Source organism: Periplaneta americana, chromosome 7 (assembly GCF_040183065.1).
Source record: "Periplaneta americana isolate PAMFEO1 chromosome 7, P.americana_PAMFEO1_priV1, whole genome shotgun sequence".
NCBI lineage: Eukaryota > Metazoa > Arthropoda > Insecta > Blattodea > Blattidae > Periplaneta > Periplaneta americana.
The window spans coordinates 46,915,178-46,942,659 of record NC_091123.1 but is presented as its reverse complement, the minus strand read 5'-3'; the positions used below and the strand labels follow the sequence as shown (position 1 = coordinate 46,942,659).

The window sequence follows — 27,482 nt, the reverse complement described above, 5'->3', positions numbered from 1 at the left end:
TAGATTTACTGGCATGTCCTGCGGGACAAAATTCCGACATATCCGGCGACGCTGATATAACCTCTGCAGTTGCGAGCGTCGTTAAATAAAACATAACATTTTAACATCTTTCCTGGGTGTAAAAGGCGGTCGAAGCATGGTGCCGACCACACCACCTCATTCTAGTGCCGAGGTCATGGAAAGCATGGGGCTCTACCTCTGCATGTACCCCAGGTGCCTTCATGGCGTGTGACGGAGATACCTTTACCTTTTTATTATTAGTTATATATTGTTCCTGTATTTCTAACGAGACTGAAACAGTAGGACATGTGTTGGGTTTCTTCCGAAAGACTGAGTTACTGCGGAACTACCGCCATCACAGGGTAAGGACAATGCTTGCTGACATCTTAAAACAACAAGGATTAGAAGTCCATGAAGAAGTGCATTGTATCTCGGAAGGTGATTCAACAAGACGAGCAGATATTGTCGCCATTGATAAAAAAAAATACAGGAACAATACTGGATTCGACTATCAGGTTTGAAAGAGATGCACAACAGCCAAAACTTACTGATGTTGAAAAGAGAATCATCTATGAACCTTGCATTCCTTACTTTATGAAGCAGTATAACATCATAGCTAATTGTTGGTCAGTTCACGGACTTCTTTTTGGAGTTCGTGGTACCATCTCCAAATACACCTACAAGCTTTCAAAATCAAAGGATTCACATTTTACAATGTTGAGAAAATCCTTAGAGAAATTCTAAAGGACTCAATTAAAATTTTGCAATTTCATCTCTCTTTCAAGTAATTTGATTGACTCAATTTTCTTTTGAAATATATTGTATGTATTTTCATGGTTTCATCGTAAACTTGTATGTATCCTTATGGTCACCTTTATTGAAGGGCAGATGGTTTTATTTTATAAATCCGATATGTTGCTATTTTTCTAATACTGGTTGAGTGAAAGAGAAGGCTTTATAGTCTTAACTTTGCCAGTAGAAATAAATAAATAAATAAATAAATAAATAAATAAATAAATAAATAAATAAATAAATAAATAAATAAATAAATAAATAAATAAATAAATAAATTCGCTCCTATTTTACCAGCGTTGCTAAGAGATGTCTCTACTGGCGAGAAGCGTAGACCACTTAGTTCGTCAGAGAATATTCAGAGTGCACCACAGTCGGTGGTTCTACATTAAACTCGTAATAAATCAATGAATGATCCATCAACAGCATCTGAAAACCTGCAGAATGAATTGAAAGAAACAGAAGACTGGCTACTAAATGGAGAATACAAGCGAGGGAAAATAAATCAGTTCATGTTACTTTCGGAACCAGAACTGAAAACTGTCCTCCTGTAACACTTTACAACAAAGAACTTCCTGAAGCAGACGATGTTAAATATCTAGGTATGCATTTAGATCGCCGATTAACATGGCGTAAACATACTGGGTGCTATTCATAGTCATTTCGCTAGCCCGCGCTACAAGCGTGCTAAACTAGCCCCGGCTATCGACTGGTTATTTGTACAGGATTCATATCATATTATATTGTTAACACTGGTTTATGAATACGAAAAACGTTAGTTCGCTGATCATCCACCGGAAGTCCGCGCTAAGAATGTCTATGAATACGGCCCTGAAACTAAATGTAAAGAATTAAATTTTAAGACATCAAAAATCTATTGGTTATTGGGACCTAAATCAAAACTGTCATTAGAAAATAAACTTCTTGTTTATAAAGTCATACTAAAACCAATCTGGACATACGGGATCCATCTGTGGGGAACTGCTAGCAACTCAAACATTGAAATACAGCAGAAGTATCAGTCTAAAACTTTACGTTCCATTGTCACTGCACCATAGTATGTCCGTAATGATGTCTTTCATCGTGACCTCAACATTTCAACTGTGAAAGAAGAAATCTCTAAGTTCAACAAAAAATACCTGCACCGATTAAATCAACATCCGAATCATCATGCATTAAATTTGCGGGATAATAGTCAAACAATAAGAAGACTTAAAAGGACCAATGCTCTTGGCCTTCCATTCATTTTTACTACAGCTATTTGAAATATTGTTATTTTTCTTTTGGAGTGTTGTCATGGGATATCTCCACTTCCGTCATATTCTTTTATAATATTTACTTATTGTCTATTGTAGACAGATTGTAAATGTGGCACAAAAAATCAATGAATGGAGATTACCTATGATTATGATGATTTCGAATTGTTGGGATGTCAAAAGAGAACCGGAAAACCCTTGTGTTGCCTCGACGAGCTTTTCCAATAAATAAAAAAGAAGAAATAAGTATGTGTGAAGTTTGGGTATAGAATTTATCAGACTATATAAAATCTAATGTACCGATGTCATATTTTTAGTCAAGACGAATATGTATAAAAACATACAACAGAATCTATTCCGGAATCCACTATAGTACAGTATTTGCATAGCATATACAGTATAATGAAATAAAAGCGGAAGCAGATAAATATAATGCAAATAAGCCAACAGTGGTGTCTAAAGAATGAAGACTGATGGGTAACAGCAGTTTGAAATCAAAATTAAATGCAGATAAAGCAGTGTCATCTAATAATTACACAGAGTACTCAGAAACAGAAATTGGATATTGTTCAATATAAAATGTTCCATTTCACACACAACACCGCGAGAAATGAAAGTGAAAATATTTTGAAATTTAACAACCTAATGAATGAAATGCAATGCCCGGGGAATATCAAAACGAACACCGCATCTCTCTTTATTACCTCAATTGGGGATGTAGCACACTCACTTCGCAATTTTATGAAAGATATCTCCAGGAAGCTGTTCATCATAGAACTGTAAACAAACAGCTCTTCTGAATACTGTGTACATAAAAGGGAAACCGTTAATTTGAAATATAACCTCTATTGCTTACACAAGCTTAGAATTATGTAAATATGCTTTTATTTTAAGTATTTAAACTGAAGTTGTACCTAACACACAGCAACCTGAATGGAAAAAAATTATAGAAATATTATTTCCAGTAAGGAGAACGCATTGGAATGAAACGAAAAAAATCACTGAAAATAAATTTGCAGAAAATAAAATAAAATACACTATAATGAATTACCACCGCCATCATTATTATCACCACCATTACCATCATCATTTTATTATTATTATTATTATTATTATTATTATTATTATTATTATTAGTATTTATTTTTTTATATTATTTGATATTTGTCGGCCAACTTTAGAATTCATAGTTATCGTGGACCTTTACATTTATGCTTTTCGATCTACCATCCCTTTAATATATAGGGTAAAGTTTGGTAATATTGTAATGCGAGTAATATTGTGATAGTTCTTTTTGAGACTTTATTACTCTTTTACTGAGCGAGAGAAGAACCGGTTTTGTGTAAAAAACTTGTCCACGAACATTCCCTTAATACGTTGACGCAAAATACCGATCTTCCTCTCCTTCAGTAAAATTGTAATAAATTCTCAAAACGAACTATCACAAAATTACTCATATCACAATATTACCAATCTTTACCCTGCGATCCTTTTATGTTAATATATTCATTTTTTTTATTATCCAATTTAATAAACCCTATTTCACCCTGAGGTATATTAGGGTTATAGTTGGCATCAAAATACATATTTTATAACCAATAAATAATAGTAAAGTGATAACATAAAATAGTGGTCACAGTTACAATTTACATGAATTATGTAGAAGCATGCAATTAGTGAAAGAATGGCTCCTGTTAAAGATTAATGAGATGTTTGAGGAATAATCAATATAAAAGATATACAAGAATGTCTAACCATTTCAGAGTAAATCACGATCTTAAAAAGATAATCAGTAGTAGATTAATAAAACAAAGTTTCACTTCCACTTTCAAATTAATACTTAATTCATGAACAATGAAACAGTTAAGAGTAATAAAGAGATATTACAAGCAACGATTTACGGTTAAAAGTTACATACATGATTCAGGAACAATTACAATAATTAAAATATAACACAAGTAATGACTTACAACTAATCAATACCGAAATTATTGAAGGGCAATTTAATTATAATGGCAGGGGCAATGCAAAAGATTTAAAAATAAATGTAAATAGTACAGTAAAAGAATAGTGGAAAAAATGACTTAAGATTACAAATTAAACACATTCTTTTTAAAGCAATAGGTAAGAACAGAGAGATACTAATAACGATACACTGACTGCAGTTACAGATTAAACACATTATTAAAAAACAAACACGCAAAGGATTAATAGCTATTTTCAGGAATCATTCAAAGGGAACATGACTGTAATTCACATCTTCTTGACGTTATTTCGTATATTATTTTGTGTTTCAATCTATTTCAATTTGTTATTTTTCACTGTAACAACAGAATATGTTTCATAAAGCCTCAAGACTTTTCTCTATACTTATTGTATCACGGTATCTTTGTCAATGGCAACCTGTAATGGTTATAGGAAGAAATATATATATATATATATATATATATATATATAATAGTTATTAAACACATTATTTTAAAAGCAATAAATAGCTATATTAAGAGATGACTTCAAATTTACGAATTAAATGCTTTATTTACTAACAACAATTGGCAATAAGGAGGTATTACAAGAAATGGCTCAACATTGGAAATTAAGTACATAATTAAAAAATAAATAAATAAATAAATAAATAAATAAATAAATAAATAAATAAATAAATAAATAAATAAATAAATAAATAAATAAATAAATAAATAAATAAAAACCAATAATACAATAGTATGCGAAATTGAAGACTTACAGTTTCATAATAGTTGATTAGAACTAATACGATTTTTCCCCCAGAATAATTTAACATTTTAGAGTTTCACGAATATTCTATTCAACAAAGACATGAAATGATTATATGATTTAGAGTTGGTAAGTATATTGGTTAACGGTTTGGTAAATGTATAATTTAAAGTGTTTAGTAACAACTCAAACTCGTATCGTTCACGGCAAGAGACTGGACAATCATATAATACATGCTTGACATCTTGAGATTCCTCTCCACAAATGCAAGTTGCATCGTCTTTAATATGGAATCTATTTAAGTATTCCCCGAATTTCCCATGCCCAGTCAAAAACTGTGTCAGCACGAAATTTGGCGTAATTACTTTACATTTATTCCGATCATAGACCGTTGGAAAATATAGCTCTTTTGTAAGAATTCCCTTATCTTCATTTGCCTAGTATTTCCTGATTACTTGATATTCTTCTGTTTTAACTGAATTATTATCTATCCTCCTGCATCTATCGTCTTCTGTTCTTTCTCATACCTAGACTGTATCCCTTCCATTTCTCGCTTTCCTATTAAATATTGCATATTATTTTTCTTAATAATTTACGTTATTTATTTATTTTTATCCTCTATTCTCAACTCTACCTGTTCTTAATCATTATTTTCCAGCTATTTTATCCTTAATTATTTGTCTACATTTCCATTTTCTCTACTTTACAAAACTTCATCGCTTATTATTTCCATATTATTATATCCTCTACTTATTTACGTGCTTATCTCTCTCTTCGCTTCACTCTTAAATTTCCTCCCTTATTACCGCTTTCCGTAAATTTATTTCTATAAAACTCCTACAGTTATAGTATCCTTAATGCTACTCCCAACCCATAACATTGAATCACACGAAATATCTAATTAACTTAATTACACTTCAAATTTCTCTCTCTTCCACTTCTCATTTGTTCAGATGGTCTTTCGCTTTAATTATCTTTTAATAATTGTATGTCTTTCTTACTATTATCTCACACTATCTTCTTACACTTAACACTTTTGTCACCCCTAACTTTCTTGCACACACTTTTTAACACTCTTCTTCCTCGCTAATTCCATCCTCCTCACTATTCTGTCCTCCATTTAGTCATTTAATAACCTCTCAAAAACCCCTGTCTATTCTGTCCTCACAATCACTAATATCTGGTAGTCGCTTCTTTTCTTTGCTCGTTCTTACCATGTCTTTTCTTTAATTTCTTCCGTTAGTCTTGTCTATGCTCCTGGCCGTTTCCCTAATCCTTCGTCAGCAGTATCTTCTTCTATCTGTCTCACGTGTTGCTTATCTTTATTGTTTATTCTCGTCAGTTGTTTCGTTTTTGTAGTAGGACTCAGGTACCAACATTGCCCAACTCTCGTATCACTGTTGTTGAAGTTTCTTATAGTCTGCTTTTCATTATTATTATTATTATTATTATTATTATTATTATTATTATTATTATTATTATTATTAGTCGTCATTGACGGCAATTGAAAGAGAATAAATGAGACTGTTTACTATTAACTAACAAGTTAAAAACCTTGTGACATATTCAAGATTTGCAGTATCTTCAGAAAATTAAGTTGAAAGTTTCAGCAGTCCGGCAACATCGCCGCTAATACACCCCTCTTTCTTCGCGTAATATAGATGTAAGAGGTCAACGAACTCAGGTCTGTCAGGTTTGAACCTCTCTCTCTCTCTCTCTCTCTCTCTCTCTCTAACTATAACGTTGCAATCTGTTCGCATCGTTCAGTGGCTTGGACTGAGTGATTCTTCTTTTATTTCAATTGTTATGTTACTGAAAATTAATTTTGTGCGAGATCGTGCGTATTTGCTTGGTTTCCGCACAAAACCAATCCGCGGAAAGTCTAAAATTCCACATTCAGTATTCCCAACCTAACACACATAACAATTTCCCTCTTCTTACCGCTTAAGTGACATACTGATTTTACTGCTTTAGGCTTTTAACATATTATTTTTAGAGACGTTCAATATAGTAATAATTATAAATTGGAAACTTACCCCTGCAATTTCACCTAAATTGCACTGTTAATTATTGTTTTTAAATATTTGCAAACATTAAGTAAACTCTATAACTCCACTAAAGTTACTGCATTTGTGATGCAAGTAACATTAAGGAAGCCGTGAAAAAATCAACAAGATTCCAGACTCATCATAGACTGGGAAAAAAAAAACAGACGTATATCATGGCCTGCTGGAGTATAGTAAACACAGAAAACATTTTAAAGCAACAATGTTGAAGATAGATATTTTTGTTTTGCAAATTTGCCGTCATTGAACAGAAACCAAGATGGAGATTTCATTGCAATTAATTAGAAATTCCTCTTTCAGGTATGTAATAAACGATCTTCGCACAAAATAATGTACGATACACGAGCGGTATGTTTTCTTTCAATTCTCGAAAATTAAAAAAGCTCAACTACGTTTCGCTTTTTCAAACTTTTCCTCGAACATGAAAACTTCAACATACCGCTCTTGTCATATTACTATTACATTTTTCAAGTTGTGCACTACACGAACGGGGAAAAGAATTGGCCACCCTACCCCATTTCCTACTGGTTTAATTGCTTCATAAATGATGACTTGTAGATATCATTTATCAGGTTCAGACCTGTCTTCGGACAGTTGACTAAACAACACCATTACACGAACATAAATAATTTCTGTATTAAATTTTGTCTTTGGATAAAAAAAATAATGGAAAAACACTAGAATAAATAGCATATTAAATTTCGTTTTTGGTTCCAAAATAAAAGTAATACAAGAATAATAATTCAGAGCAACAAAATTTAATAACAATTATTTATGTTCGTTCTGTAACAAACTTCTCCCACACATCACTTTTGAGGTTTAATGGCTTACTTGGTTTGCAAGCTTATTCGTGGCTTAAATATTTAGCCTCCACATCCTGTCTAGTTTTCCCATCCATATTTACTGGGGAAAATTGTCATGAGTGTGTTTCGCTCGTCCGAGTATCACTTGCTCTAAGTTTAGTGGCGAGCAATAAAGTCTAGTACACTCGCAGAACGTAGCGGCTTAATACATTGATTTCTTTCTCACGCTCGAACGAAATTAATAAATACAAGGCTCTATTAGGTATAACATTTAATGAACCATACCATATATTTCTGTTGCGTGGAGACACTTTTCAAAACCTGAATCATATAATGTAAATTGCTTTATCATTGCTGAACAGACTTTAACTTCAGCTGGCAACAACACGTAAGCAATCATCTTTTTTTTGGTGTCGAAATGACGAAATTGTTTACTGAGATCAGCATGCACTTAAAAGGGAAAAAGGTCTAAGCTTATGAGATTATCTTTACGATGGCGCAAACTGGAAGTGAATATAATAAAACAGCCAGCTTTCCGAGACGTAACCTTTTTTTTTTTATCTTGGACACCTTTTATCGTGATATCTAGTACATCCATTGAAATAACACAGATTATGGGATCCTTACAGACTAGAAAATATTAAGACACTGGAATAGGTATTGTCGGAAAAATTCACCATTAAAATGGGACACACTCACGGACAGGAGAACGCGAATTCGATTATGCGCACTGTTCAAAACATACAGAGGTGAGCCTGCCTGGAGAGAAATAAAAAATAGGTTGCAGCCGCCAAATTACTTTCAAGGAACGACCACTCTTATAAATTGAGGGAAAGAAGGCAGAGGACGGACACTGGAAAGGTTTCTTTTCTCAATCGTACTATCAGGGACTGGAATGCTTTACCTGCAGACTTACTAAAGGCTTTACCAACAACCAAAAATGTATTTAAAAATAGGCTTAAGGACTTTACTAATAGACGATAATTATACACAGTATTTAAAGAGTGTAATTGATATTTTGTTATTGAAGTGTTGTATCAGTGAAGAATTATTTTGTGTCAGTGAAGTGTGTTGTGTCAGTGAAGTGTGTTGAGTAAGTGAAAAGTGTTCCTGTCAGTGAAGCTTTATAGCTTATAGTGGCAGTACAAAGTATTTGAACAGTGAAATGTTTTTGAAGTGTTAGTGAAATCAGGACAGAATCAGTGAAATGTGTCGTAGTTCCAGTGCAGTGAGTGAGTTGACAGCGAAATGAGTGTAGTGTTGAAAGGTACTTGTGCAGATATGAACATATCATACTCGAGGCTTTTAGTTCGAACATAGGTTTAAGGTACAAATTAGATTTACTTTAAATGTTATTTTAACCGATCGTGCTTCATTTAATTTAGGATGTTCCCTGTTGTTGTTATTGTTATTATTATTATTAATTATTGTTAACATTAATTATTAGTATTATTATTAATTGTATTTTTTATTAATTGTGTTTATTATTGTCTTTATTGAGTGTAATTAGTTACCACTGCCACCGGGTATATACCCATTGCAGTGTGAATAAGTACATACATACATTACGTTGTTAGTAGCTGTATAAACACGATATTTTTTTAGAAAAGTAACGTAACGTAACTCTTTTTTTTTCTTCTATAAACAGTACAATTACAAAGTTCATAATTATACGTATAGGCCTACACCGTATCCCGCTTAGAGGGATCGAGAAATATATGCTAACCATTTAAAATCAGATGAAGATATCGTCGTGATTTACATCTGACAACATAAAGAAACTGTCCAAGTTTGAAAACAGCTGCATGCGTGACTTTCGTTTATATTTGCTAGAGCACCAAAACGAGCCTGGCGCCATTTTGTAGGAGAACACGCTATGATAAACATATGGATACCACAACAGAACGTTCAGTGCGTGATATGACTAGCATAAGAATTCGTCATTTGACCATTCTTCTTCTTCGTAGAGGCTACAGTCACAGGAAATGTGTACCGTATCTGGATATGTTGCAGAACTTTGTTGTTGACCAACTTCCTCCAGGATCGGTTTTTCAGCAGGATGGGGTCCCACTTCTTGATCATCAACGGGTACGTGAGTTCTTGGATGAAAGATTCCCTGATAGATGGATCGGAAAACGAGGACCCATTGCCTGGCCACTCAGGTCACCCGTTTGACCCCCTTGGACTTTTTGTTTTCTGGGGCTTTGTTGAGGATGCTGTGCACGAAAGAGGCAGAGCTAACACTTAGGAGGAATTGAGACAACGCATCACAAATGCAGCTACGCTAGTGACTATACAAATGCTATAGAACATTTGGCGGGATGTTGAATACCGTTTAGATGTCTGCAGAGCAACTCAAGGCTCATACATCGAGTTGCATTGAGCATTCTCCGAAACTCGGAGAGTTTTTACATCAAGTCATGTAAAAAGGTATGTTAATAAACCATTATTTACACTTAAAATTATCACTTATTTTTCAATCTCTCTAAGCGGGACACAGAGTGCTATAGAAGAAGAGTAAATGGACTATTGCTCCAAATGTATTGACTCACTTGTCATTATTGATCATCGTATCAATATCTACTACTACTACAGTCACTTGTCATTATTGATCATCGTATCAACACCTACTACTACACGTTCCATTTTACATGACCGCTGAGCGCCGATGTCGCCACTGTCGTATACAAGACACCGTAGGCGTTTACGGAAAGCGTAGGAGGGAATCAAAGCAGTCGTGGAGAGGTATAGCGCACTCTCCTAGTTCGTGGAATGGACACCGGTCAATATACAAGGCAGGGTAGTGCCTACTATCTCACTGCCTGATGAACTTATTAATGCAGCACGTTACTCTGTATCAATGGACGAATGAAGCCTGCTTCAATAATGTAAACAGACATCCGACAAGAGGCGTTATTTTGAAGCACATTTCTAGTACTCCACTCGCTCTATAATTCACTTAGGAGTGAATTCACTGGGGTCATTACTATATCCTCTAGTATACAGCTCACATGTGGTGCTAACTACGATTTGTTTGCCGATGAAGAAGTAACATTTCCAGAAGACATTTCAGTTTAAATGAAAGTGCATAAGATTCTGTGATCAGTGTTTGGCCTCTAGAAGCATTTCCACAACACAAAAGTGTCATTCTTTCCTTTAGTATGTCCAAGAGCAGATCAAGAAATGCCATTACATTTTTTTTTTTAATATTAGAAAATGAGCCAAAATCATGCACGTTTAATCCGCAAAGTATCCACTAGAGGTGAACAAAACTAACTGCCGCTCTCGCTCGCTGTGTTCGCTGCATTTGTCTTTAGAGTCTCGGCTCGTCATTCCCGCTGCGCTTCGAGTCCCGCTCGTCATTCTCGAAATAGCATTTGGTCGGCGTGGAAAGGTTTCGTAACTTTGAATAACATACATCATTGAAATAAATAACATTAATATTTAAATGAGACAAAAAGACAAAACAGGACAGTATCTTGGTTATCGAAATGTTCTGGTTCTATTATATGATATGATCTATGGTTATATAAATAAAAAAAAATTCTCAATAAATTTGCATTTCTAAGAAACATAAACATGACATTAAAATCTTTTTACTTGAGATTGCACACTTGATCTTAAACATATGAAAAGAAAATTCCTAGTCTTTTAGTAAGGGCCTAGTAATTAAATAAAGATTGGAGAATGGATTATTACACACTGAAAGGTAGAGATGATGTTTCAAATAGGCTACTTGATTGTTTATACATATATAACAGTTGCCAAAGTAGATAAAAGTTCAGTCAGGTATAAACAACTGCTGACTTCGGGACTTCGGGATTTGATCACAATATCGAGTCTCGGAAGACTCACAACGAGTCTTTACGTCAAGGACGCGACGTAATACAACATTGTCGTGCGAGTTTTCGGCTTTGCGGGAGCTGTTAGTCTCGTTTTCTCGATCGTTGTTCAACTCTAGTATCCACGCATTGATAATTATAATCAGGAGTATACCGCATATGCAAAATTTGAGATCTGTAGTTTTAGCATATCTAGAAATGTCGAGTAAAGAAAGATGTAATTAGAAATTTATCTGGCATCTGAAATGAAAGAGCGATGTATTCAAAATACAATTTTTGGGCATGAAAGTACTGGTAATAATATACATTCATACACACTTTATTCTTAAAAAAGTAAGGAGTATTTAAATCTAAAAATTTGTACGTTGGTCATCTACACTATGCAGTTTGCTTAAGATGTATTTAAAATATACCTGTATGAACTTTACTTACGTACCAGTCAGCACAAATAGAAGTCTGATTGTAGCGACGACACTGATATGGGGCGTTTACCTGTAAAAACAAAATTATGTATAAGTTAGTGTACTCGTACATTAAAGTTTATGCATATATCTTATTTACACAAATTTCAACACTATATATTATCAGTTATAATATAATATATGTTGATTACTTTATTGGCCTCGGTAGTGCAGTGCACTGGCCTTCTATGCTCGAGGGTTGCGGATTCGATCCCGGCCCAGGTCGACGGTATCCAAGTGTGCTTAAATGCGACAGGCTCATGTCAGTAGATTTACTGGCATGTAAAAGAACTCCTGCGGGACAAAATTCCGGCACACCGGCGACGCTGATATAACCTCGGCAGTTGCAAGCGTCGTTAAATAAACTATTATTTAATTTTTTTATTACTTTCCCGTGATAATTTGAACTAAGTTTATAAATATCTAGTTGACAAGTTTCAGCTTGGGAACTGGTGAGATCCTTGCGTCTTCCGGTGTCTTCACCCCTGGTGATGGTGCGTTTGTATTGTGTAATGTGGAGTCAAATAGTGTGTGTGTTCTGAAATTCAGTTGTATGTTGAGGATTTGTTGTGGGTGTGTTTTTTGTGAACCTGTATATTTTGTATTGTTCTAGTGAGTTTAGTTTCTGATTTTTCGGTTGGATAGTCAACAAGATATTCATGAACTTAGTTCAATATTAACATACGAAACCAATCAGCATATGTTTTATTCCTAAAATGTATCACATTTATTTGTACTGAAAAGACTGAAGTTTGAACACACTTAAAAATCTGAACCAAATTTTAATTTATAAAATTCGTAACAGGAAGGCATTAGTAAGAAAAATACAATTTTTCTGAAATGTATTTAAATCGGTCATTTAACGACGCTGTATCAGCTGAACTGCGTTGATAAAACTCAGGATATGGACCTTGTTTCATTAGACTAGTTCAATAATCGTTATGGAACTACTTGGCACTCAATTCAGAGTCTGATAAAACTTTGGAAAATTACCCGAAAAAGAAATCTCAGCGTAATGGAGATTGGAACCCATGACCAAGCACAATCTTGGAATCACAAATCCTGCTTGCTATCTTAGCGCCAAGCCAGTGATGGAGACTGAGTCTTAATTGAACCCTAATTATCACTATCAAGTTAACATAGCATTAGGCAGCAATTAACGCCGAATGTATAATCTATGCGTTGCTTCTGTAATAATTTACCAAGTACGACGATCGCCGTAGAAATTACTGTACCATACATGGGTCTCGTATTATGGTGATACTGTCATAAGAATAATAGCAAATTACAGAGATTAAATAAATTATTTCGATGCAAACGGAGTATAATCAAAATCTGAAACGTTGTCATCCACTCAGGAAACCCATTTTCGTCTTCCTTAGAGACGATCCTAGTTTCTGGGGCAGAATGGGGATGTGTGGTTAATATCAAGATGGTTGTCGTATTGTCAAGTTGCCACTCACGCTTCAAAGCATGTTACTTAATTAAATAGTTTTATTATTTTTCAGTCTGTGACTTAACTTGCCATATACAAGGTATAATTCCTTTATATTGCATAATTAACTATAACAATATCAGATATATCTACTATCTTACATTTTCAATATGTTAACCTCATTTTCATTCTTGCGTAACAATCAAATATCGATGTCAATAAAGTTGAAAATAAAACTTAAAAATTAAGAGTTAAAAGACAAAAGTACAAATATTTAAAATATATTATTACAAGTCTTCATCTACTTATTTGCAATCTTTTGAAATATTTTGTGATTAAAATGCAAAATAATATGCAATGTTAATGTACATGAAGACTTACTTACAAATCATGAACATGATACGGCTTGTTTTATATGATATAGACTCTGTTGTATATTAAATATATTTTGTATTATTTATGTAGTTTTGATGTTGTCTTCATTTAGTAGCAGTAGTGTGGTGTTTATAAGATATCAAAGTTTTCAAAGGTAAAAATGAAAAAGGTGTAAATATTTTTGTGCCATTTTCATTAATATTATGAACCAATGTTAATATGTTCATTTAGTAGACATTACTACATGTATATTAAATTGAGTAAACAAGGATTTATTAAGTTGAACGTATAAATGGACTTTGTCTAGAATTACAAATCTAGAAGATAGAAGAAGAGGTGCAGTGTAATAATGCGTAACCAGAAGTTTTCAACGGTGTTGCTTCCCAGCTCTCATACAGTAAGCACACATACACATTGATAGATAAGCTCGTTGAAAACTATTGGCGACGTATTAATAATACTACATCTCTTCTTCTAGAATAGATAGAAGACAATCTTCAATGACAAATACATAAAGTATTACCTTTGAAAATTTTTGATGATATTTCATAAACACCACACAACAGCTCCTAAATAGAAGACATTAAAATTATGTTCGCCTTCATCATAGTCATAGTTAAAGTTATAATATTCACCTTCGTCATAGTCATGGTTAAAGCAATAAGTTCGCCTTCGTCATAGTCATAGATAAAGCCACAATGTTCGCCTTCGTCACAGTCATAGATAAAGCCCTAATGTTCGCCTTCATCACAGTCATAGTTAAAGCCACAATGTTCGCCTTCGTCACAATCATAGTTAAAGCCACAATGTTCGCCTTCGTCACAGTCGTAGATAAAGTCATAATGTTCGCCTTCGTCACAGTCATAGTTAAAGCCATAATGTTCGCCTTCGTCACTGTCATAGTTAAAGCAATATGTTCATCTTCGTCATAGTCATAGATAAAGCATAATTCTCACCTTCATCACAGTCATAGCTAAAGCCATAATGTTCGCCTTCGTCACAGTCATAGTTAAAGCAATAAGTTCGCCTTCGTCATAGTCATAGTTAAAGCCATAATGTTCGCCTTCATCACAGTCATAGTTAAAGCCACAATGTTCGCTTTCGTCACAGTCATAGTTAAAGCCACAATGTTCGCCTTCGTCAAAGTCATAGTTAAAGCCACAATGTTCGCCTTCGTCAAAGTCATAGTTAAAGCCATAATGTTCGCCTTCGTCAAAGTCATAGTTAAAGCCACAATGTTCGCCTTCGTCAAAGTCATAGTTAAAGCCACAATGTTCGCCTTCGTCACAGTCATAGTTAAAGCCACAATGTTCGCCTTCGTCACAATCATAGTTAAAGTCATAATGTTCTCCTTCGACATAGTCAGTTAAAGCAGTGTTCATAGTGTTAGTGTAGCTAGGGTGTAATATTAAATTAGTGATTAATATAAGAATATAAACAGGACTAAGAAAATGTTTTTCGCTATTGTAAAACGTATCTCTCTTCGAAACATGTAATTCAATGTCGAAATATAATACCTTTTTTTTTCTTTCTACAAGCTACGCCATCCCAGTGGACTTTCTGAGAAGATGGGAAACTAATTTCATGCTAATAACATTAGCATTAAAATGTAGATAGAAGGTTCTGTATTTGACAGAGTGAAGAAGAGAATTCAAAATTATGAATGAACACTTCGCCGTCTCTCAATGTAGGCTAATAATTATTGTTTTTAACTCTCTCTTGGGAACTGCCAACTACAGAAGAAGACCTGTTTAATTTGTTTTGTGAAGCTGTGTAATACATTACGTAATAATAAAGCTGGTACATGTATGTTACTGAAAGTTTCTCAGAAAAGTATTTATGCAGGATGAGTCCGATTTTACGTAAGTCGTAAAATATTTGTCTATCTGATCTTGAGAATGAACTGGTACATTACAAATATTTACATTACATTTGGGCAAGTCTTTAAATTTCTATTAAAGTTAAATGAGTTCAATTCTAAAGTAGTATGTTATGAATATTACCATAATAATTATTGCAGTCATGATTTCTGTTCAACTCAGTTTCCAAACCATAGCGGGTAATATTGATTGTATTTTAACCATAAAAAATACTTTAGAAGACCTCCAATTCAAAGCATACGATGGAGAGACTATTGAATTTGTAAGCGAATGTTATTGCAACCGGAACTACATCTCATGTAAATAGCCCGACCAGACTTGAAGTTCTCATTATATCAACAAAATTACGAGCTCATAAATTCGATCCCCGGCTAGGATGAAATTTGTGGTGAACAAGACGTAGTGTGGTACTTCCGTGTCCCTCTATTATTCCATTACAACCCTCCACCTTCCCCTCTTTTGATTTATCTTCAATTAAATTTAGGCTGGGGTGAAGTCTTGGGGGTAGTATAGGTTTGTTTCATCCAAATATTATAGGCGTGTAAGAGTAAAAATGAGGCGATGAGACAAAAATAAATAATTATGGTTAATTGAATTTTGGATTATGTAATGAACCGACAATTGAAGTAGTGCGGACTTGCATCGTGAATTTCAGGCAATATGTTCGATTCAAGTTTGTCGAGTCTGACAAAAACATAAATTTGCTTTGAAAAAGCTGATCTGTCCAGCTCGCTCGAACTTGCCCCTTCAAGTTCGCTGGTCTCTCCTGCCCTACCTTCCCCATCCCTTAATGCCTTCAGCTCCGTAAGGATTTTAGAACAAATATTATAAAGTTTTACATACACGTAAGAACAGGTACATTTTTATTATAAATCACAATATTTTTGTTAAATACATGGCAGTGTTTACTACACGAACTACGGACAGAAAGTAATATTAATTACATTCTTCATATAATATTCAAATAAAACACAGTTTCTCAGCAGCAGTAGATGTGTGAAATATGGTTGATGAAAGTAAAATAACATGAACAACACAATATAAAATAAATTACAATATTCCATAAAATTAATCGTGCAGTATGAAAATTAAACATCGTTGTAACTTAAAATATCCAACCTGTTTATAAAGAAAATATTAATTTTCATACTACACATTATTTTAGCTTATAATATCCAACATGTTAATAAATAAAATAAATTATTTCATTTTCATACGATACATTATCGTCGTGTATGACAATATATTCGGTTCATTTTGTCGAGTATGGCGAAGTTCGATATTTGTCAATGTTCACTCTACAGGAGAAGACCTGTCATGTTTGTGCAACCATGTTATGAAAATATTTGCTGTCCTCCTCTCCCCTACCTTCATGTTTTAAACCGTTTAAGGATGTGAGTATGTATCTTGCTATACATGTTTCATATGAAAAAAGAAGTTTGTAATGTTTTAGTTTTTTCTCTCTCATGTTTGAACATTACACTTTAGTAGTCGGTATTATGAGTATATGAGTTTTAAAAATATATTTTGTTTTATTTACTTTACGTATATGATTGTGAATGTACAGTCATATTAATAAAAGAATTATGTGTAATCATTACTATACGTAACTTCTTAAAATATGTGCGTGACATTTTTATGCAGCTGAATCTTACAGGCACAGGAGAGTAAGAACTAAGGAGGAAGACATCGAACAAAAGGAAAGGCAAGGATTGAACAAACGCAAAGCGAGCTTCGGTTGTACAGAGATTCGGCGAACATGAACCGAACATAATGCCTCTTAGCGGTTTTCAACGAACTCAGTTATTTTACTCTACATGCTTCACTTCTACGTATTGCTGGATGCATATAGAGTAGGGCGAAATTTGTAATATCTTGATATCTCCTCTGATGTTCGACACAAGTATGGTCACGTAAAATGAATGAGAGATGGGTTGCCAAAGCGAATAATGTGGATTCTGTAAGGAAGAAGATGAAGAGGCGGACCTCGAAATGGTGGAAAAGGAGGTCAAGCAAACAATGTGTGAGAAGGGTTACAAGAAAGGGAATGGGAAGATACAGCAAATTGGAGGAAGAACATAATTTTAAATTTTGAGCATAGAAAGATGTTGCTAATACATTGTAAAACTTTTTTTCCATTAACTGAGCCAGAAAACTTAGGGTCTTACTAATAAAAACTCTTATACAGGGAGTTATACCTGAAATCTTGATTTGCATAATACACGTCACTGTTCGTTAACAGAAAACCACAATTTAAGTCACACGGAGTTAGTGTGCACTCGAAGTTGGTTGCTTGACGGTTGTCAGCCCACTTTGAGGTCTGTGGATATAGAGGGAAAAATTGGATCGGTGTCGGTTAGAGTTCCCGGGTAGCTCAGTGGTAGAGCGTTGGTACGTTAAACCAAAGGTCCCGGGTTCGATACCCGGCTCCGGAACAATTTTTCCCTCGAAATTATTCAAATCAACTTTACAGGGAGTTATACCTGAAATCTTGATTTGCGTCTTATACAAATGTTTAAATGTCTTATATTTACACAACGAATAGCTCGTTTATAAGACGTGTGAAAATTACTTGCTAATAATCACTACATATGTCTGTATAACGGTACAACTATTACACAGCTACGTCATAATTTCGCCATTACTTCATTACAGAAGATAATAGAATACCTGAGGTTCTCTATTGCATCCGATAGTGCTCGCTAGTGTGCTGCACTAAGTATCGATAGTACAACACATCGATTACTAAGCTATAGGCCTATTTTGGTCAAAGAGTTGCTATAGCAGCAATATTATGCCGATTATTCTGTGCTGTTTGATTTGTTCTTCTGTGGTTACAAGGCAACCATCATCATAAAATGACAATCGATACGAAAAGCTGTTAGGAAGGCGGCCATTTTTTCTCTAAATACAACGCTTAAGTAATTGGTTTCGTGTATGTAACTACTGCAAAGCAATTCCCTTGTATATTTACAGGTTGTTTATAGGCCTACATCCATAGGGTGACCAGACGTGCGGATTTCGCCAGATATGTCTGCTGTTTTAGTATTTTGTGGTCGTCCAGCCGGCTTTTTAAGATAAAGCCAAAATGTCCGGCTTTCTGTCTTTCAACAACATAATGTACCAAATATTGGAATACAGTAGGGGAGAGTCGCGCAGTATCGGACATCGGGTAATATCGGACAGTGCGTTTCTTTCATCTACCACACGATGATAGTACCTGATTGACATGGTTACGTTTCTGTGATGTCGCATAGAGAAACGGAACCATGTCATTCTGGTACTACCATCTGGTGGTAGATGAAAGAAACGCACTGTCAGATACTACCCGATGTCCGATACTACCCGACTCTCCCCTATACAAGATAAAATGAGGTCAAAAGTATGTGTTTCTGTCATTATATGAAAAATATGCATTTTATGAATTTCGTGCTTAAAAGAATTTGTTTTGAAGCAAGATGAAGCATTTTTCTTGGGAACAATAGAATTTCAGTGGAGTATATTTTTTGAACAGGTTGTGAATATTAAGTGTTTCCAAACAGACTATCGGTAGAAGGAGTAAAGGGTATTGTAACAGTACAATATAATTTGAAGCATTTTACAGGTAAAGAATTTCACCCTATTCATTGAAATCCCCAAAGCTACTGATGGACATTTCCTCTTCACAGAAGTATGAACAATGAAACTGTAAAATTAATAACAATGGATAGCTTTCGTACTGTGTTTGCCTATTGTTTTTATTGTTCTCAGTGAATGAAAATGAATTCAATGTGTTTTCCTGCATTTTTCAAAGTATCCTGCTTTTTTCCTTCAAATGTCCCGCTTTTGAACATTTTGATCTGGTCACCCTATACATCCATCGCTTATGCATGGTTTATTAGGTTAAGTGAGATATGGTCCACTTTGCAATAGGTCCTCTCTACGAAAATGTCCATCGTTTAGATTTGTCCATATAGAAAATTCGTCCATGTCATAAAAATGTCCTTATCTGAAAAGGTCCACTGTCAGCAAGTCCTGTTCTTAAAAATGTCCTACGTTTTAAAATGTCCACAAACAAATTCGTCCATTTCGCCAAAATGTCAGACAAGGAAAACTGCAAGGAATGTGTCGAAAAATTTATTGTCATTTCAATTATGTTACGTAATACAAAATATACATCTATTGTTCATCTTGAGGGTCACTATAAATTTCAAATGGTATGATGTCGCTCTAAGCTATCGAAAAATTTCATTCCTATCTTTGTAATCTTGGTAATTACCGACAATGTTGAAAATTCTCGTTTGTTTTTTTATATAGGCTACCGTTTATTTACTGGCCGCTTAATATTTGTATGCCCACCAAGGACCTGACTTACTAAATGTTCTGTTTCCGATTCTGTTGTTGCAAATGGCTAACGAATCGCGAAATGTTCACGTGATGTGCCACCACAAGTCGTTGGAATTGAGAGTGGAATCCTCCAACGACATTATTCGTGTGCTGTCCGCCATTAATTACTCATTCATAGACGTTCCATGTCCCAAGGGAAAATCTATGGGGAACTGCTCGCCTTCGCCTCTTGCCGGACGACCAGTAATATATGTAATTTCAATGTAATATGCTAAGTCCAAGATATCGTCCACAAATCTTTCATTTAATAAATCCCAAACAAATTGCAAGACATTTAGCGGAATAAATGGCAATGCCATAATTTCCTGTATTTCTTTTCTTACTTCAGGATTCTCAATACCCAAATATTGTGCCCTCAGACCCCTGTTGACTACATTTCTCCATACTGCTTGACTGAAGTGGAAAAGACACCCACTCACTACTGCCTAATGGAATGCCAGTCGACAAGCATTCATATTGGCGATTTCAAAATCAGACATTCCATACGTAGGATTGCAAGTGAGATTTAAAATTGTGCTGAATAATTTTTTATGCTCGACCATGCCGAAATGTAGTAATTATATACCTGGTAGCAGTCCTTTAATGCATGTCATTAAAGTACACCTATTCATTAAAGTTCAGGTTTTCGATTATTCTCGGATATGCAATCGAAAGACGAGGGAAACGTCACGGAGGCTGGAAATCCAATACTGTTGCAGAAGGTTATGTTCTGTTACTATAATAATTAGCGTTAATTGTAAATAATATTCAAATAAATTCAATTTGTCATCTCGTTTTTCAATTCTAAATCAATTTCCAGGTTATACATTCTCTGCATTACATCAAGGTCAATGACATTATTGTTCCACGGAAAAAATCAATACATTCGCGTCTGCGCACATCTCACAATTCAAGAGCTATGAACAAGGTCACTTCCGATCTTCTGTCAGATACAAATAAAATGTATACTTCTGAATAATTTAAAGTTGGAAATATGGTCGAGCATAAAAAGTCGTATGAAACTTGCCTATAATGGTAATTAAGACGCTCGTATGAAAATTATGAAACTCGCTTGCGCTCGTTTCATAAACGAACATACTTGCGTCTTAATTACTATCATTATAGGCTCGTTGCATAATGTACAATTATCTGATTACATACAGTGCGGTAATTATTTTCAGTCTTATTTGCAGTTAGGCAATATACTAAAGGAAATACAAAACCTCAAATGATCCCATACACTGTCAAAAGCTTTAATTGATTTCGTATGATGGACCTTTTCGTATGATGAGCTTTATAATGTGGTGAACCACATATAGATGTTGGGCTTTTTTACTCCATGGACAAATTCTATGTAGGACTTTAAATGTTGGACTATTTAGTTTATGGACATTTTCTTGTGGACCTTTTGTACTTGTGGACATTTTGTTATGAACATTATAACTTTAAAGTGTTTATTAGTAACGGTTTCTGTCCCATCTCTGCATAAATCTCGTATAGAAACTGTATTCGGTTTATTAATGAGACCATTGCTGTACGATATTTATAGTTCGAAGTTTTAATTTAATATAACGTAATTTCTTATTGATATGGAAGCAGCACATGGGTAGATATAAGAATACATTTACATGCTAAGAAAAGCTCAGTGCTTCAGTATCTTACACAACACACGTAAAATCCCCATCTCACTGGCAGAGCTTATATAAGACTCCCACCTCCTGTGCGGACAATGTTACGTGTGAGAGGCATACCCCTTTAAGGGATTAGCAAGATGCCCTAGATTTAAAAGCAGGGACTTAATCCTCTGGCAAGTGCGCAGCTCGTTCCCTGCGTCACATTCACACTTCGGGCAGGTCAGTTGAACTGCGTGTGTTAGACCTCACACACGTCACTAAATAATGACTTTAAAGAAACATAGGACGACTGGGGCGGTCTAAAAATCGATAGGGATGGCTATTTCTGCTTCAAGTAATCTTACTCCATCTTCTTCCTTTCCTCTGAGCTTCATGGCAATTCTTTTTTTTTATCCTTGCTTTCTAATCCACCTTTTCTTTTGAACTTTCTTCGCACTAATGTGTCTTTCTTTCTTCTTCAAACCTGCCTGGAGCTTCAATGTTATGTAGTAATCGCGGTCTGGAGTTGTATCCCGCCTGGAGTATGTATATTTTGTTTATTGCAGTGCTCCGTGTTATATAATATGTGCATGTGTATTTATTCACACTGCAATGGGTACATAACCGGTGGCGGTGGTAACTAATTACACTCAATAATGACAATAATAAACTTGGTAATTAAAATAAAATTAATAATAAAACTAATAATTAATACTTACTTACAAATGGCTTTTAAGGAACCCGAAGGTTCATTGCCGCCCTCACATTAGCCCGCCATCGGTCCCTATCCTGTGCAAGATTAATCCAGTCTCTATCATCATATCCCACCTCCCTCAAATCCATTTTAATATTATCCTCCCATCTACGTCTCGGCCTCCCGTAAAAGTCTTTTTCCCTCTGGTCTCCCAACTAACACTCTATATGCATTTCTTGATTCGCCCATACGTGCTACATGCTCTGCCCATCTCAAACGTCTGGATTTAATGTTCCTAATTATGTCAGGTGAAGAATACAATGCGTGCAGTTCTGCGTTGTGTAACTTTCTCCATTCTCCTGTAACTTCATCCCGCTTAGCCCCAAATATTTTCCTAAGCACCTTATTCTCAAACACCCTTAACCTATGTTCCTCTCTCAGAGTGAGAGTCCAAGTTTCACAACCATACAGAACAACCGGTAATATAACTGTTTTATAAATTCTAACTTTCAGATTTTTTGACAGCAGACTAGATGATAAAAGCTTCTCAACTGAATAATAACACGCATTTCCCATATTTATTCTGCGTTTAATTTCCTCCCGAGTATCATTTATATTTGTTACTGTTGCTCCAAGATATTTGAATTTTTCCACCCCTTCGAAGGATAAATCTCCAATTTTTATATTTCCATTTCGTACAATATTCTGATCACGAGACATAATCATATACTTTGTCTTTTCGGGATTTACTTCCAAACCGATCGCTTTACTTGCTGCAAGTAAAATTTCCGTGTTTTCCCTAATCGTTTGTGGATTTTCTCCTAACATATTCACGTCATCCGCACAGACAAGAAGCTGATGTAATCCGTTCAATTCCAAACCCTGCCTGTTATTCTGAACTTTCCTAATGGCATATTCTAAAGCGAAGTTAAAAAGTAAAGGTGATAGTGCATCTCCCTGCTTTAGCCCGCAGTGAATTGGAAAAGCATCAGATAGAAACTGACCTATACGGACTCTGCTGTATGTTTCATTGAGACACATTTTAATTAATCGAACTAGTTTCTTGGGAATACCAAATTCAATAAGAATATCATATAATACTTCCCTCTTAACCGAAACATATGCCTTTTTGAAATCTATGAATAACTGATGTACTGTACCCATATACTCCCATTTTTTTCTCCATTATCTGTCGAATACAAAAAATCTGATCAATAGTCGATCTATTACGCCTAAAACCGCACTGATGACCCCCAATAATTTCATCTATGTACGGAGCTAATCTTCTCAAAAGAATATTGGACAAAATTTTGTACGACGTCAACAAAAGTGATATTCCTCGAAAGTTACTACAGTTGGTTTTGTCCCCCTTCTTAAAAATAGGTACAATTATGGACTCCTTCCATTGTTCTGGTACAATAATAATTAATACTAACAATAATTAATAATAATAATAATAATAATAATAATAATAATAATAATAATAATAATAACAGGAAATATCCTAAATTAAATGAAGCACGATCACTTAAAGTAACATTTAAAATAAACCTAATTTGTATCTTAAAACTACAGTATTCCAAACATTCAGTAGTATGTCCATGTCTGTGTTCAAAGCGTTGCTTACGAGATTACACAAGCTGGCGCATAGCAGGATCGAGAGTAGGTCTCTGTGAGTCATGACAATTTCTGCCGCTAGGTTCGCCTCTCTGCCCTAAGAACTGATGAATAGTACCATTACAAAGCATTGTGTATCGTGAAAATAATTCGATTAATTGTGCATTACTGATTGAGTACGAGTATTATAAATATGCCAAGCATATTACAGTGTTATTTGAAGTTTGTTCAGCTAAGTTATATTCGAAAATTGGCAGTTATCCGTCACAATTCTAATTACTTTAAATCCAATATCTTCCACTACATTTAGGGCTGCCATAGTCAATTTTGCTAACTCATCTCCGGTTAAATTGTGTGTAAAATAAAATGACACTGGTATTCTGTACTTTGTAGACAGACCCTTGAACAGAATACACAGCAATTTATTGGCCAGCTTATTTTCAATCCCAACAGCATTTTTCTCAGTGTCTGTCATTCCTATCAACATAGCCAAATTTCTGTCATACATCAATTTCAGTTTAATACTCATTTTGTCAATAATGAGAGATCCAACGTTTTCATTTTCATGCTCCAAGGACTTTTCCTCTGCAATTATCCGAGCCTTTATCAAAGAGGTGACACCTGTTTCTCCTTTTGAGTGACCAATATAAGTTTTTAATGTCTTTTGATGGGGTACGTGTAAAATACCCAAGTTTCTTAGTAATCTATAGCCGGTAGATGACCTGTTAGATAGCAATATGCAGATTTTCAGTGTGTTTTCATGAGATTTACACCTGAATTTGTTCAGTCAAAAAGCTTGCTTTCAAACTACCTTCTTTAGCAGCTTCTTTTATTTTGGTAAGTTGCTTTTCAATTCCTTGTTCTTCCTTCTCGTTTTGTTTCTGTAAACTCCAGAGCTTGCTTTTTAAATTACATATTGTCTGTCTTAGTTTTCCAATAAGCTGATTTTGTTTCCGAATTGTCCTAGTAATTTTTTTACGTTGTAATGTACTGGCTTTGGGAATTTTTTTACTTTCAATTGAGCACTGTGTGGCTATAGTTTTTATTATGTGCTTCATAGATTTCTTCAATTGAAACATTTGCTTCATTGAAAGCTGATGAACTATGTTCAACATTGGGTTTATTTTTCTTAGCAGGATGGATGTTATTCACCACTTCTGTTATCCTTCTTTTGTTGCGTCTACTTATGTTTGAAACATTTTGTTTATGTTTTGGAAAATCATCAAAGACGGATGGTACCACATTAGGAAGCAAACGTTTTAATGTTGTGCTAATGCTAAAATCAGCTTCTTTGAAGTGTCTGCTGCAGACACGCGATTTCTTGTTTGGCGTCCAAAGAGTCCTTGGTTTGTCCCCTTCGCGAGAAATGGCTACACACCACTTCTTTCTTAATCCATCTTGTGGAAAACAATGAAGCGAAAAATCACATTCTTTATTCTGGTTCGATTTGCACAATGGCACACAGCATTAAACCATTTCAATCACACAAATTACAGGCTAACTTCCTAATTTAATAAATGCTAATTCAAAATACAGTATATTTACACGCACTAAAATACTACAGCGTTTACTATTACTATGCTCAATAGATTAATCAGTAGGCCTATAGAAATGTTTTCACCACTGCAAGAAAAAATCGCGCAATAATTATACTTCTCAATTATTGTGACGTTCATTTTTTTTTTTAAAGAAAGGGAAAAGTTAGGCCTTCTTGCAAATACTTAATTATGAATTCAATTAAATTAAAGATAATGCAGTACCTTAATTAGTTGCAATATCTTATTTAATAACAATATTAATAATATTAGGTGAAAAGGGTAGGCTATAGTGCGTATATGTAAGATGTCAAGTTAATTTATTTCCGGAAATGTTTGGTGTATGAATTCAAGTACAGAGCAGACAGTCCCTCAGTTTATATGTAATATGTTTTAATATCAAGAATGACAGCCTTTTATTGTAATATAATTGAGGAGTAGAAGTTTGGAAATTACGTCTATTTTCCATAAAATATTGTAAGAAGCATTTAATAAGCACTGGTGAGTCCTTTAAATGTCCCAAATGTCAATGTCTTTTAAGTGTTCTGCTATGAATATTTAGGGCAGAACAGCGCTCCGAGCGGCGGAATTGGCATTACGAGGGAACCACTTCAGACTCGTTTTTCAAGCGCTATGCGCCAGCTTGTGTAATCTCGTAAGCAACGGTTCAAAGTGTCTTTTCGCTACATTTTTAACTACGAAGACAGTTCTGAAATACTCGATTAATATCTTATTGCGAAATGTTTAAAATTATTTGTCGGATATTTTCCTCACTTCCTTGCATAACTTAAATTACAATATGCTATACACAATTTTCAAACAATTAAAGAACACAATAGCTTGCACCAAATTCCTTACTATAATAATACCGGACAGCTAGCAATTCTCCGCGCGAACGATGCTGGTGCTGCTACCTAGGCGGCTGGTGTGTCGATACGAAACAAGCTGTAATCAACTGCAATGTACTGTATATTGTTGCTGGGCTAGCTAATAGTTTTATTAATTGGTGCTGTGTGAAAATGTCAGCGTGTATATGTGGTGTTTATAATTGCTACAAAATTACAGCATTACAAATTGCTCCAAATCGTACTTTTGATATCCGAGAGATCATAAAACGTGAGTCAACAACATTCTTTAGTAGGCCTAATTCCTTCGTCTTTGTGTTGATAGAAAAATACAAATTAGTTTTATTTAATTAGACTTAATAAATGAATAGAAGTTAAAATGTATTGGCAATTTTAATGGTTTTATCAAATTAAGTTTTATTGTTGTCCACATGCCTTTACTAATTATTACAAGCATCAGATTTCTATCAATTTTATCTTTGCAGTTGTCAGCAATGGTTATATAAAACATTATTGTAAATTCATTCTTAATGTCAGAATTTATCTTGTCTCACTAAACCAAAGAAAAAATAAGTAACAATTAATTACGGAATGTAATATGAAGTATGTAATATTTCGCATAATATGCAACTTTGCCATAAGATAATAATTTTGCATTAAATACTATTCACAATTCTTAAGTGTTTCATATATATAATAATTTTGCATTAAATACTATTCACAATTCTTAAATGTTTCATATATATAATTCCACATTAGTAACTCACGTTTCAAACAATAGTCCAAATCCCGCTATGTTAATATTTGTATTTGTAGACGTAATTCCACGCCGCTCCGCTAGATATCAGGTCCGCGATATTTCGCACTCACGTCAATGCTGCTAGTATACAACTGTCCGGTATTATTATAGTGAGGTATTTGCTTGCACTACACTACGTAAAAATGATTAATTCCTTCAATGTCTCACAATACACTGAGGTGAACTGCACGCATATAACGCTCGACTATCGTTCGTGCGACATTCACTCATGCCATAATAATCAAAATTATCCACTTGTTGCATAAATAACTATTACGTACATTACATACATATGCTTACTCATTATTTCGTCATTATCTTTCTTTTTGTATATTTAACTTAATAACTTTCTGTCCGGACTCTGTCGC

General features: G+C 34.4%; 1 protein-coding gene across 4 annotated transcripts in view; it reads right to left on the bottom strand.

The window, feature by feature from the left end:
• The window catches only part of Syt1 (Synaptotagmin 1), a 531,278-nt gene that overhangs the window by 329,802 nt on the left and 173,994 nt on the right, over positions 1-27,482 (bottom strand). For all 4 annotated transcript variants that reach the window (XM_069830674.1, XM_069830670.1, XM_069830673.1 and 1 more), the window contains exon 3: positions 11,932-11,987. The gene's annotated coding sequence lies outside the window, so the exon portion shown is untranslated. The remainder of the gene's footprint in view (positions 1-11,931; positions 11,988-27,482) is intronic.